Source organism: Equus asinus, chromosome 13 (assembly GCF_041296235.1).
Source record: "Equus asinus isolate D_3611 breed Donkey chromosome 13, EquAss-T2T_v2, whole genome shotgun sequence".
Classification (NCBI taxonomy): domain Eukaryota; kingdom Metazoa; phylum Chordata; class Mammalia; order Perissodactyla; family Equidae; genus Equus; species Equus asinus.
In genome coordinates, this window is record NC_091802.1 from 19,645,366 (window position 1) to 19,659,962 (window position 14,597).

The window sequence follows — 14,597 nt, forward strand, 5'->3', positions numbered from 1 at the left end:
GGTGACTTGCTCCTGCTTTCGTTTCAGATGTTATTGTTCACCTTAGTGTTCTTTGTTGCTAGGCTCTCTTCTGAAGGGCGGATCAGTTCTCTTTAGATATCTTCATGGATGTGACTGCATAAAAATTTTGTTGAGGGGCCAGCCCTGTGGCTTAGTGGTTAAGTTCGTGCGCCCCCCTTCAGTGGCCCAGGGTTTCACTGGTTTGAGTCCTGGGCACGGACATGGCACCACTCATCAAGCCATGCTGAGGCAGCGTCCCACATGCCACAACGAGAAGCAGCCACAACTAAAAATATACAACTATGTACCGGGGGGCTTTGGGGAGAAAAAGGAAAAATAAAATCTTTAAAAAAAATTTTTTTTGTTGAGAATAAATTGCCAAGGAGTATGGCAGTGCATTTTAAGAGCCTGTTTTTGTGAGTTTGTTTAAAGTAAAGGAATAAAGTTCATGGCTGCTTGGAGAAGGGCCATAATACAGTTGTTCCTCTTCCAAAACTTCCCTGATCACACTAACTAGGAAAGAAGAGGAAAAGGTGAGTGATAAACATCATCCTTGTACTAATTCAAAGCTCTCACCTGGTTGTTACTGAAAACTTTTCTGCTGTAGAATAGCCAAGACCCTGACTGCCAGCTGCTGTTGGTGTGAAAGTGGAGAAGCAAGTTATAGTCGGTACTTTTCAGGAAATCTGGAGATAAAGCTTATCATGTTATTTGAAACTTTTGTGTAGTGGGAGGAAAGAGGATCAAAACTTGGTTACACTTTAGAAGATATAACAAGGCTTTCCTTTGGAGCATAGGGAAGTTTGCATGGCACTTTGCAGAGGTTCAGGATGTGTGTTTAGAAAGAAGGACCTTGAAAAGCTCTTATTAAAACGTGAACAGCTTAGTGGAGATGTTAGTGAATGTCAGGCCTGAAGAAAGGAGGGTCATTAATACCGCCTCCTTCAGGATAGACATTTCTTTTGGAACCTTTCCAAAGGTGAAATTCTCCATCTTTGGAGTGGGAGGGTTACACGAATGCCATACAGTGAAAGCATTGCCAGAACAAAGTAGAGGTTGGGAGAGAATTTGAAGTATGGGGCACTAGAGAAAATGTTATTCAGGTAAGTGTTGAAAATAAATTGGAAGTTGATGAGGCAGAAAGATACAGGAAACCTATTCCAGATGGCAAGAACCCCAGTGTCGGCACTTACCAATTCAGAGATGTCACCTGCATTAAGATAAAATGAGAGTGGTTAGCAACAGACCTCTCTCTCCAGTTGTTTATGATCGCTACCCGCCCCTCCCCCCCAGACTTAGACACTGCTACCTTTTTTTTTTTTTAAATAAAATTTTTGGAAACAATTTCAAATTTATAGAAAAGTTACAAATACAGTACAAAGAATATTTTTCTTCCTTGAATTGTTCGAGAGTAAGTTGCTAACCTGACGCTTCATCATCCCTGAATACTTTAGTGTTTATCTTCTGCAAACAAGGACATTCTCCAACATTACCACAATACAACCATCAAATCAGGAAGTTAATACTGACACACTACTATCATATAATTCTCAGACCTCCCTCAAATGTTGCTAGTATGTACCAGTAGTGTCCTTTATTGCAGAAAGGATCCAGTTGAGAATAACATGTTGTCACACATTGCATTTATTTGTTATGTCTTCTTGGTCTCCTTCAATCTGGAACAATTCTTCAGGCCTTCTTTCACTTTCATTACCTTGACACTACTGACAGTTATTTTCTAGAAAGTCCCTCAGTTTAGGATGTTCTGATGGTTCTTTGTGTTTAGTTTAGGTTATGCATCGTCAGCAGGAATGTCAGAGGAGTGATGCTGTGTTCTTCCTTGCATAATTTCAGGAGGTGCTGAATTTTTGTCTGTCCCATTACTGGTAATGTTTGATCACTTGAGTAAGGTGGTGCCTGCTAGGCATTTCCAGTGTAAAGTTAATCTTTTTCCCTTTGTAATTAATAAGAATTTTGGGGGAAGATACTTTGAAACTGTAAATATCCTGTTCCTTTTCAGCCTTTCAATTTATTAGTTTATTTATTTACATTAGTATGGACTCATGATTTCCTGTTTTATTCAATAGGATATAATTTATTATCATCATTTTTTTGATGTTCACATTATCCAGATTTTCTAGTAAGTCAGGAAAAATTATATAGCTATATATTTAACCCTAAAGATGCCCCAATGATTTGCTGCTGTTTTATTTCAAAAGATTGGCTGATACTGCCCGTCTGACATCTTATGAACAGTGATAGAAGACAAAAGTTTACAATTCTATTCCTGGTACATGCCTCCTTCACTCAGTGTACCCATTCTCTTTTCTCTCTAATTTTTACTGTCTGAACTTCTCTTTCTGGGGTTTCCCTTACCAGTTGAGCATGCCGTAGTTTCTGTGTCCTTTGACATGTCATCATTATTCTTTGAGTACTTCCTTCCTTTCCTGCACAATAAAATATACCAGACTCATCTAGTACTTCCTCTGCCTCAGCCATTTCTCCAAGGAGGCTTTGTTCCCGTTAGTGGAGAATTTAATATTAGGAGCTAAGATGTGAGTGGACCCTATTTGGGCTCATTACTCTTGGATGGGGAGTAAATACTGCAGCCCCTCTGGGGATGCTCCCCTCACACCACTTGGATTCCACTCGCCACACCAGCCTGTGTGTGTGTGTGTGTGTGTGTGTGTGTGTGATAGACTGCAGAGAGAGTGTGTGTGTGTGTGTGTGTAGACTGCAGAGTGTGTGTGTGTGTGTGTGTGAGATAGGCTGCAGAGTGTGTGTGTGTGTAGACTGCAGTGTGTGTGTGTGTAGACTGCAGAGTGTGTGTGTGTGTGTGTGTGTGTGTGTAGACTGCAGAGTGTGTGTGTGTGTGTGTAGACTGCAGAGTGTGTGTGTGTGTGTGTGTAGACTGCAGAGTGTGTGTGTGTGTGTGTAGACTGCAGAGTGTGTGTGTGTGTAGACTGCAGAGTGTGTGTGTGTGTGTTAGACTGCAGAGTGTGTGTGTGTGTAGACTGCAGAGTGTGTGTGTGTGTGTGTAGACTGCAGAGAGTGTGTGTGTGTGTAGACTGCAGAGTGTGTGTGTGTGTGTTAGACTGCAGAGTGTGTGTGTGTGTAGACTGCAGAGTGTGTGTGTGTGTGTTAGACTGCAGAGTGTGTGTGTGTAGACTGCAGTGTGTGTGTGTGTGTGTAGACTGCAGAGTGTGTGTGTGTGTGTGTAGACCGCAGAGTGTGTGTGTGTGTGTGTGTGTAGACTGCAGAGTGTGTGTGTGTGTGTGTGTGTAGACTGCAGAGTGTGTGTGTGTGTGTGTGTAGACTGCAGAGTGTGTGTGTGTGTAGACTGCAGAGTGTGTGTGTGTGTGTTAGACTGCAGAGTGTGTGTGTGTGTAGACTGCAGAGTGTGTGTGTGTGTGTGTGTAGACTGCAGAGAGTGTGTGTGTGTGTAGACTGCAGAGTGTGTGTGTGTGTGTTAGACTGCAGAGTGTGTGTGTGTGTAGACTGCAGAGTGTGTGTGTGTGTGTTAGACTGCAGAGTGTGTGTGTGTAGACTGCAGTGTGTGTGTGTGTGTAGACTGCAGAGTGTGTGTGTGTGTGTGTAGACCGCAGAGTGTGTGTGTGTGTGTGTAGACTGCAGAGTGTGTGTGTGTGTGTGTAGACTGCAGAGTGTGTGTGTGTAGACTGCAGAGTGTGTGTGTGTGTGTGTGTGTGTGTGTAGACTGCAGAGTGTGTGTGTGTGTGTGTGTAGACTGCAGAGTGTGTGTGTGTGTGTGTAGACTGCAGAGTGTGTGTGTGTGTGTGTGTGAGATAGGCTGCAGAGTGTGTGTGTGTGTAGACTGCAGTGTGTGTGTGTGTGTAGACTGCAGAGTGTGTGTGTGTGTGTGTGTGTGTGTAGACTGCAGAGTGTGTGTGTGTGTGTGTAGACTGCAGAGTGTGTGTGTTTGTGTGTAGACTGCAGAGTGTGTGTGTGTGTGTGTGTAGACTGCAGAGTGTGTGTGTGTGTGTGTGTGTAGACTGCAGAGAGTGTGTGTGTGTGTGTAGACTGCAGAGTGTGTGTGTGTGTAGACTGCAGAGTGTGTGTGTGTGTGTGTGTGTGTGTGTAGACTGCAGAGTGTGTGTGTGTGTGTGTAGACTGCAGAGTGTGTGTGTGTGTGTGTAGACTGCAGAGTGTGTGTGTGTGTAGACTGCAGAGTGTGTGTGTGTGTAGACTGCAGAGTGTGTGTGTGTGTGTGTAGACTGCAGAGTGTGTGTGTGTGTGTGTAGACTGCAGAGTGTGTGTGTGTGTGTGTGTGTAGACTGCAGAGAGTGTGTGTGTGTGTGTAGACTGCAGAGTGTGTGTGTGTGTGTAGACTGCAGAGTGTGTGTGTGTGTGTAGACTGCAGAGTGTGTGTGTGTGTGTGTAGACTGCAGAGAGTGTGTGTGTGTGTGTAGACTGCAGAGTGTGTGTGTGTGTAGACTGCAGAGTGTGTGTGTGTGTGTTAGACTGCAGAGTGTGTGTGTGTAGACTGCAGTGTGTGTGTGTGTGTGTAGACTGCAGAGTGTGTGTGTGTGTGTGTGTGTAGACCGCAGAGTGTGTGTGTGTGTGTGTAGACTGCAGAGTGTGTGTGTGTGTAGACTGCAGAGTGTGTGTGTGTGTGTTAGACTGCAGAGTGTGTGTGTGTGTAGACTGCAGAGTGTGTGTGTGTGTGTGTAGACTGCAGAGTGTGTGTGTGTGTAGACTGCAGAGTGTGTGTGTGTGTGTGTAGACTGCAGAGTGTGTGTGTGTGTGTGTGTGTGTGTGTGAGATAGACTGTGGATACCCTCCTCACTCTGTTTGGGTACTTTATGTTTCTAATCCAGTTGAAGTGATTTAACAGAGGGAACTAGGTGAAAGTTGGTAAGGACACTCAGTTGGTGAGGGAGGCCCCAGAGAGAGAAGTCTACAGAGTAGAAATTAGGACAGTGAATGGGTACACTGAGCGAAAGAGGCATGTACCAGGAATAGAAAAGTTGTGAACTTGCATTTTCTGCCACTGTCCATAGGTGTTGAGTGGTGCTAGCCATTCCTTTCAGATATCTTTGAGATAAAAGGAAGGCAAAATCATTCCGACATCTGTAGGGTTAAAATATGTATTTATATAATTTTTTCCCCTGATTATCTCAGTGCTGGAGTAATCTTGAGTTAAATTGCTCTGTTTGAGTGGGACTTGAAATGTGGTATAAGGCATATTTGACCAGTTAGAACCAGTCACATACTGATAAATAACAATACTGAATGATTATGGAATTTCTCAGGGCCACAGAAGGCAGTAAAAGATTTCTGCTGGTCAGTGAGTGAGTTGTGGTGCTTTAAATCCTTGAGAGGTTTAAAGGACTACTTTGTTAAAGGTTTGGTTTTGTTTTATAGGAAGTTCCTGAAATGAGGAAACTTCATAACGCTAAGTTCAGAATCTTATTTCAGTGGGTGTTTACTCTAGCTATAAAAGCGTTCTTCTAGCAGGGACTGTCTCTCTGTTCTCACTTCTTCCTGTGGATTGAGCTAGTATTTTTTTTTTTTTTTAAGATTTTATTTTTTCCTTTTTCTCCCCAAAGTCCCTAGGTACATAGTTGTATATTCTTAGTTGTGGGTCTTTGTAGTTGTGGCATGTGGGACGCCGGCTAGCATGGCTTGATGAGCGGTGCCATGTCCACGCCCAGGACTCGAATCGGCGAAACACTGGGCTGCCGCAGCGGAGCACACGAACTTAACCACTTGCCTACAGGGCCAGCCCTGAGCTAGTATTTTGAATTTCGTTAGCTAGTTGTGGTTGTTTGCAGGGCATGGAAGGAGGGAGTGCTCTTCTTCCTCAATAGACTTTTAGTTCCTGGGTCCTTTTAAGGCTTAGCAGCCTCTCCTACTTTCAGAGACCCTTTAGCTTCAGAAACTTGGTAATTCCTTGGACATTTGGAGTGCAAGCCATAAAGCTTCAAGTTATAGTGAGTCTCGATGACACGGCAAGGTACAATCTTTTGATTTTCATTAGGGTTATAGAAGCCCTCACCGAAAGTTGTTATGTATCGGGATTCCTCATGGTTCTCTACTCAGGCTGGGGGAGGAGTAGGAATGGCCTAAATGAACAGAATGTATTAATAGATCAATCATGCCTTGTCCTATTACCATAATATCTGCCTATTAAACTAACCCGGATGGCAGCAGACTAGAAGACAGATTGAAAGGCAGTGTGTTAACTATAAGTAAAATTTCATTTCTTACCTGTGCTGAATTTATTAGCCTTTTTGAAACTCTTCACTAAAAATGTGAGGTACATTTGCTCAAGGCATTGTGTGCAGAGAACTAGTTCTAGAAGGTAATAAACCAGATGAATTATAGTGGATATAATAGATGTGTGGCCCAGGAAAAGTGTGAGCTCCTTTACCCCCAAGTTTAAAACACCTTAGAGAGCCGAGAGATGCTTCCTGTCAGAGACCTTCATGAGCCCTATGATGCCCAGCTTCCAAAAGCTGTCATAGTGCAAGTGTCCAAATGGAAGCTGACTTAGAAAAGGTGTGAGTTGAGAGGGTAGGTTCAGAGTTAGTCAGGGTTTACTTCTCACATTCAGGCAAGAGTGTGAAGATAGGAGGGGAAGAGTTTTCTGTACCAGGATTGTTTGAGGATGAGAGATAGCTTTGGATCCGTACTTGTGGTGTTCTCTGATGTAGTTTCCTCAGTGTGAATGATACAGCCTTCCTCTGGGGAAAAAAAGTCTGACTACTTGAATTTAAAACTTTTCTTTGCCTATATGTAGTCACTTCCCCAGTGCATTCTTACCTTGGTTATGGTAGCTGGCTTATAGTTTACCTTGAAAGGATTTTCACTAAGCACTGATTCCAAAGCGTTAGGCTAGCAAAGTTAAATAGAGTTATGGTACAAAGTGCTAATCTGGGGCAGGTAATTCCCCCAGTCCATAGGAGAGTCAATAATTACATTCACATTTAAAAAACAAAACTGTGGCTTAGAATTGTGTGAATTTGTTGTATGTAATAGTGTAAGAAGATGGATACGATAGGTGCTCAATAAATACTGACTTGAGAGGCAGCTACAGCAAAGTGCAGTGTTTTTCAAACATTTTTGTCTATGCCCACAATAAAGATTGCATCCCACTAAACATACGCATATGATTTAGGTAATTGAGACAGAGAGTCATGAAACAGTAAGCATTCTTACTGTTACTTTGAGATTTTTTTAATTCAAAAAATGGTTTTTAAGGCTGGTCACAGCCTGCAGATTAGAAAATACTTGTCTAATGGAATGAGCCACAAGTCTGAGAATTAAGACAGAGAATCCAGTGTGAGCTCTACATCCCAGCTGTGTATTGCTGGACAAGTTACTTAGTCTTTCTGAGCAGAGTTTCGTAATCTATATGAAGGAAATGATACTTGTTCCATCTAGATTAAAAGATTGTGTTAAATTTCAAATGAAATAATATTTGTAAACATGTTTCAAAGTATGAAGAACTATAAAATGTAAGGTCGTGTTTTGGTTCTCTTGGCAAAATAATAAGTGACCTGGGTGCTGATAGATTAGGGAAGTGGTAATAGCCAACATTTAAATGTTCACTGTAAGTCAGGCACCAGTATCCTAAGCACTTGACTGTATTAAACCCATTTAATCCTCACAGCAGTCCCATGAAGTAGATACATTTTACAGATGAAGTTAAGTGTCCTTCTCAAGGTCACACAGCTAGTAAGTAGCAAGCTGAGATTCAAACCCAAAGTCTTGTTTTAACCACTTTGATACAGTGCCTCTTGTTAATCCAGGTTTATTGAGGTGATTTGAGCTGCAGTTAACGTTTATCTCTATGTGAATTTTCCCGTTTTGAAACTTCTTTTTTTTTGCAGTTAGCTTTTGTTAATTTATTAGAAGCATAATCCATAGTAACCTATACCTTTCTATTATATAAAACCATATCTAATCCAAACAATTCATTTGTAATTTGACATCAATTATTTTACTTTTCACCGTACAAACATCTTGCTTAAGCCAATGTTAAAAGTAGCTTCAAGACCCAAAGCATACAGCAAAAAGTAATTATGACCCTGAAGAACTTTACCAAGGTAAAACTAAATTAAAATAATGGGCCATGGGTAAATTTTAATCTACATAATAATAATAATAAGTTCCTTAAGAGAAGGAATTTTATTTGTTTATCTTCGTAGCCTCTTTAGAATTTAGCACAGTGCCTAGCACAAAGTAGATTCCCAAGAGACTGGTAAATAATCTCTTAAATATTTCTTTCCTATGCTTGCCTATATTTATTAAAACCAGATCTGTTAACGGAAGGACTCTCTGTTCAAGTTCAGCTGAGCTATTGTTAGTTTAGTCCTAATTTTTCTTTGCTTATTTTTTTGAGATAACATTGGTTTATAACATTATATAAATTTCAGATGTACATCATTGTATTTTATTTTCTGCATAGACTACATCATGTTCACCACCCAAAGACTAATTACCATCCATCACCACACACACGTGCCCAGTCACCCCTTTCACAAACCTCCTCCCTCCCCTTTTACCCTCTGGTAACCACTAATCTAATCTCTGTGTCTATGTGTGTGTTTGTTCTTGTTACTGTTTTTATCTTCTATTTATGAGTGAGATCATACCCTATTTGATTTTCTCCCTCTGACTTATTTCGCTTAGGATAATATCCTTAAGGTCCATCCATGTTGTCACAAATGGCAAGATTTCATCTTCTTTTTTTTTTTTTATAGCTGAGTAGTATCCCATTGTGTACATATATCACATCGTCTTTATCCATTCATCCCTTGATGGGCACTTAGGTTGTTTCCAAGACTTGGCTATTGTGAATAACGCTGTGAACACAGGGGTGCATATAATTATGCATTAGTGTTTTCATGATCTTTGGATTAATACCCAACAGTGGAATAGCTGGATCATATGGTAGTTCTATTCTTAATTTTTTGAGGAATCTCCATACTGTTTTCTGTAGTGGCTGCACCAGTTTGCATTCCCACCAGCAGTGTATGAGGGTTCCTTTTTCTCCACATCCTCTCCAACACTTGTTATTTCTTGTCTTGTTAATTATAGTCCTCGGGCATGAGTTGGTATCTCGTAGTTTTGATTTGCATTTCCCTAATACTTAGTGATGTTGAACATCTTTTCATGTACCTGTTGGCCATCTGTATTATCTTCTTTGGGAAAATGTCTGTCCAGATCTTTTGCCCATTTTTTAATTGGGTTGTTTTCTTTTTTGTTGAGATGTATGAGTTGTTTATATATTTTAGATATTAACCCCTTATCAAATATGTGGTTTGCAAATATCTTCTCCCACTTGTTAGGTGGTCTTTTTGTTTTGTTGATGGGTTCTTTTGCTGCACAGAAGCTTTTTAGTTTAATGTAGTCTCATTTGTTTATTTTTTCTATTGTTTCCCTTGCCTAGTCGGACATGGTGTTTGAAAATATGCTGCTAAGACTGATGTTGAAGAGCACACTGCCTATGATTTTCTTCTAGAAGTTTTAAGGTTTCAGATCTTACACTGAAGTTTTTAACCCTTTTGAGGTAGTTTTTGTGTATGGTGTAAGACAATGGTCTACTTTCATTCTTTTGCTGTCCAGTTTTCCCAACACCATTTATTGAAGAGACTTTCCTTTCTCCATTGTATGTTCTTTGCTCCCTTGTTGAAAATTAGCTGTCTGTAGATGTGTGGGTTTATTTCTGGGCTCTCGATTCTGTTCCATGGAACTGTGTGTCTGTTTTTTTGCCAGTACCATGCTGTTTTGATTACTATAGCTTTGTAGTGTATTTTGAAATCAGGGAGTGTGATACCTCCAGCTTTGTTCTTTTTTCTCAGGATTTCTTTGGCTATTCAGGATCTTTTGTTGTTCCATATAAATTTTAGGATTCTTTGTTCTGTTTCTGTGAAAAATGTCATTGGAACTTTGATAGGGATTGCATTGAATCTGTAGATTGCTTTAGGAAGTATGGACATTTTAACTAGGTTAATTCTTCCAATCCAAGAGCATGGAATATCTTTCCATTTCTTTGTGTCGTCTTCAGTTTCTTTCAGCAGTGTTTTATAGTTTTCAATGTATAGATCTTTCACCTCTTTGGTTAAGTTTATTCCTAGGTATTTTATTCTTTTTGTTGCACTTGTAAATGGGATTGTAGTCTTAATTTCTCTTTCTGCTACTTCATTGTTAGTATATGAGAAATGCAACTGATTTTGGTATGTTGATTCTTGTATCCTGCAACTTTACTTATTCATTTATTATTTCTAGAAGTTTTTTGGTGGGTTCTTTAGGGTTTTCTATATATAAAATCATGTCATCTGCAAATAGTGACAGTTTCACTTCTTCCTTTCCAATCTGGATCCCTTTTATTTCTTTTTCTTGCCTGATTGCTCTGGCTAGTACTTCCAATACTATGCTAAATAAGAGTGGTGAAAGTGGACATCCTTGTTTGGTTCTTGTTCTTAGAGGGATAGCTTTCAGTTTTTCTCTGTTGAGTGTGATATTAGCTGTGGCTTTGTCAAATGTGGCTTTTATTATGTTGAAGTACTTTCCTTCTGTACCCATTTTATTCCGAGTTTTTTTTTTTTATCATAAATGTATGCTGTATCTTGTCAAATGCTTTCTCTGCATCTATTGAGATGATTATGTGCTTTTTGTTCTTCGTCTTGTTAATGTGTATCATGTTGATTGAATTGCAGATGTTGAACCATCCCTGCATCCCCAGAGTAAATCCTGCATAATCATGGTGTATGATCTTCTTAATGTATTGTATTCAATTTGCTACTATTTTGTTGAGGATTTTTACATCAATATTCATCAGTGATACTGTCCTGTAATTTTCCTTTTTTGTGTTGTCCATGTTTGGTTTTGGTATCAGGGTGATGTTGGCCTTGTAGAATGAGTTAGGAAGCTTCCCCTCCTCTTCAGTTTTTTGGAAGAGTTTGAGAACCATAGGTATTAAGTCTTCTTTGAATGTTTGGTAGGATTCACCAGGGAAGCTGTCTGTTCCTGGACTTTTATTTTTTGGGAGGTTTTTGATTACTGATTCGATCTCCTTACTGGTGATTGGTCTATTCAAATTCTGTTTCTTCTTGATTCAGTTTTAGAAGGTTGCTTTCTCTTTTTTTCTTGGTGAGTCTACCTAAATGTTTGTCAATTTTGTTTATCTTTTCAAAGAATCAGCTCTTAGTTTTATTAATTTTTTTTTCTTTTTAGTCTGTATTTCATTTGTTTCTGCTCTGATTTTTATTATTTCCTTCCTTCTACTGATTTTGGGCTTTGTTCTTTATCCAGTTCTTTTAAGTGCACTGTTAGATTGTTCATTTGAGATTTTTCTTGTTTGCTGAGGTAGGCCTGTATTGCTGTAAACTTCCCTCTTAGAACTGTTTTTGCTGTATCCCATAAATTTTGGCAAATTGTATTTTCATTTTCATTTGTCTTCAGGTATTTTTTTATTTCTCCTTTGACTCCTTTGTTGGCCCAGTCACTGTTCAGTAGCATTTTGTTTAATCTCCATGTATTTGTGGCTTTTCTAGTTTTCTTCCTGTAGTTGATTTCTAGTTTTATACCATTGTGGTCGAAAAGATGCTCGGTATTATTTCAGTCTTCTTAAATTTATTGAGACTTGTTTTGTGGCCTAATATGTGATCAGTCCTGGAGAATGTTCCATGTGCATTTGAAAACAATATGTATTCTGTGGTTTTTGGATGGAATGTTCTGTATATATCTACTGAGTCCATCTAGTCTAATGTATTGTTTAAGGCCAGTGTTTCCTTACTGACCTTCTGTTTGAATGATCTATCCATTGGTGTAAGTGGAGTGTTAAAGTCCCCTGCTGTTATTGTGTTACTGTCTATTTGTCCTTTTATGTCTGTTAATAATTGCTTTATATATTTAGATGCATAGTATATTTGCAAGTGTTACATCCTCTTGTTGGATTCTTCCTTTTATCATTATGTAGTACCCTTCTTTGTCTCTTGTAACAGTTTTTGTTTTAAAGTCTGTTTTGTCTGATACAAGTATTGCTACCCCAGCTTTCTTTTCATTGCCGTTTGCATGGAGTATCTTTTTCCATCCCATCACTTTCAGTTTGTGTGTCTTTAGGGCTGAAGTGTGTCTCTTGTATGCAGCATATTTATGGGTCTTGTTTTTATCCAATCATCTACCCTCTGTGTTTTGATTGGAGCATTTATTCCATTGACATTTAAAGTGGCTATTGATAAGTATGTACTTATTGCCACTTTGTTACTGTTTTCCTGGGCGTTTCAGTAGTTCTCCTCTGTTCTTTCTTCTTTTGCTCTCTTCCCTTGTGGTTTGATGACTTTCTTTAGTATTATGTTTGGGTTCCTTTCTCTTAATTTTTTGCATATTTATTATAGGTTTCGGGTTTGTGATTACCATGAGGTTCATATACAATAACCTATGTATATAGCAATCTATATATTGTTAATAGTCTTTTAAGTTTGACTTCTTGCTAAAAGCTCTACTCTTTTACTCCCCTCCTCCCACATTTTATGTTTTTGATATCACATTTAACCTCTTTTTTGTATGTATCTGTTACCTCTTATCATGGACATAGATAATTTTAGTGCTTTTGTCTTTTGATGAAAACTTCTTATCAGAAAATGGCTTATCCTTGCCACTCACTTTTTTCCTGGGTTAGTTCCTTGGCTCTATGTGCCAGAAATGAAAACTAATTAAAATGTTATCCTAAACTGGATAGGCCAGGAATGAGAATTTATCCCCACAAAATGCTGTAATGTATTTGGTGGTCAATAGAAATGACTTCAGGGGCCGACCCCATGGCTGAGTGGTTAAGTTCACGTTCTCTGCTTCAGTGGCCCAGGGTTTGGATCCTGGGTGTGGACATGGCACTGCTCATAAAGCCATGGTGAGGTGGCATCCCACATAGAACAACCAGAAGGATCTACAGCTAGAATATACAACTATGTACTGGGAGGCTTTGGGGAGAAGAAGAAGAAGAAAAAGAAAAAAAAGATTTGCAACAGGTGTTAGCTCAGGTGCCAATCTTTAGGAAAAAAACAAAGGGCTAATAAGTCCCTGTGCCCTACAAAAAACAAAGAAGAAATGACTTTGTAATTTTTATGTATGTATAGTAAGTTTTATAATATTATACCATATTTACATATTGTATATACTTTTTTTAGCCAGATTTTATGTTATAAACATTTTTCTTTTTCTCTGTCTTCAGATATTCTTTAACAGTATATATTTTCTATTTGGGAGGCTGATGCTCATTTTATTAGATGATACCCATTTATTATTTATCCCTTAGTTTATATAACCATTTCCTTGCTTTTGGACTTTTAGATTGTTTCCACTTTTTAGATGGTTATGAACAACACTGCAGTGAAGAGAGTCATATGTAAATCTTTGTTCACATCTGTAGTATTTCCTTAAATTAGGTTTTAGGAGTGTAATTACTATATCAAAGAGTATGAATATTTTTAAAACTTCATACTTATTTCTAAAAAGAATGTGTCAATTTAACCTCTCACTTTAGTGACTCTACTATATCCTTGACTCAGTGTTTTAGATTTTTTTAAACGTTTGTCAATTTTTAAGCAAAAAATAGAATCTCATTCCACTTAATTTATATTTCTTTAATTATTAGATAGTTGCACCATTTCTTTATATATTCAATAGTTTCTTATATTTCTCCACATGACTTTGGAGGGAGTTGTGTCTTCACTCCCCTCACGTGCATTCAGATGCTGCTGTGGATTGTGTCTCTTTCACTGCTTCCATTCATAGCTCTTCAACACCTGTTCAAAATTTCATTTGGACCATTCTCTGTGATTTTGATAAATTATCTATTAAGCAGTGTAAGTCAGTGTCACTTGCTACCTAACAAAAATATAGGTTTATAAATGTCTCTTGAAATTTCTAAACCCAGCAGTGAACTTTGCTGAGGCACTTTAGACCCAGAAAAGGAAGACCCCTTTGCACCGGGATCAGGAAGTGCAGGCACACACAGACCCAAACGCTCTCATCTAGACTTGTTTCAAAATAACACCTTGTAGTTGTGTACCCAGAATGGCACGAGCTTTCTAAGTGACCTTAAATCTCTTAAATTTCTGTCACCCTTTAAACTTGAAAGTCAGACTCTAGACTAGGGTAGAGGGCCTACTCTAGTGAGGTGATTCTGAGGCAAGAGAGTCTCTAGAGAATCTGGCCTCTGTTGTACCTCATGCAGTGGAGGGGAGGAGAGAGGGTATGAATAAGTAACTTGTTTAGCGATTCTAAACACATGCTTGCCAAAATTTTTTAACAGCCTGCTAAATTCTTAAAATTCTTTTTCCATGTTGTGACCCTGATCTGTAAGATTACAGAAGCTACACTGGAGAACTGCCTTTTCCATTTTTTATCAGAATGAATGCTCATCTGTGGTGTGACTTGTTTTGGGCTCAATCAGGGCCTATTAAAGGACTTTATAGACACCCTGAGACCTAAAATTACACTCAACCCTGATATCTTTCTTTCCTACAAATTCCTCCTTTTTTTTTCCCCCGTGAAGAAGTTTAGCCCTGAGCTAACATCTTTGCCAGTCTTCCTCCACTTTATGTGTGGGTTGCTGCCACAGCATGGCT

The 14,597-nt window shown here is 39.0% G+C and overlaps 1 protein-coding gene across 6 annotated transcripts in view; it reads left to right on the forward strand.

The window, feature by feature from the left end:
• The window catches only part of FAM222B (family with sequence similarity 222 member B), a 69,957-nt gene that overhangs the window by 38,062 nt on the left and 17,298 nt on the right, over positions 1-14,597 (forward strand). The gene's annotated exons all lie outside the window — the stretch shown is intronic.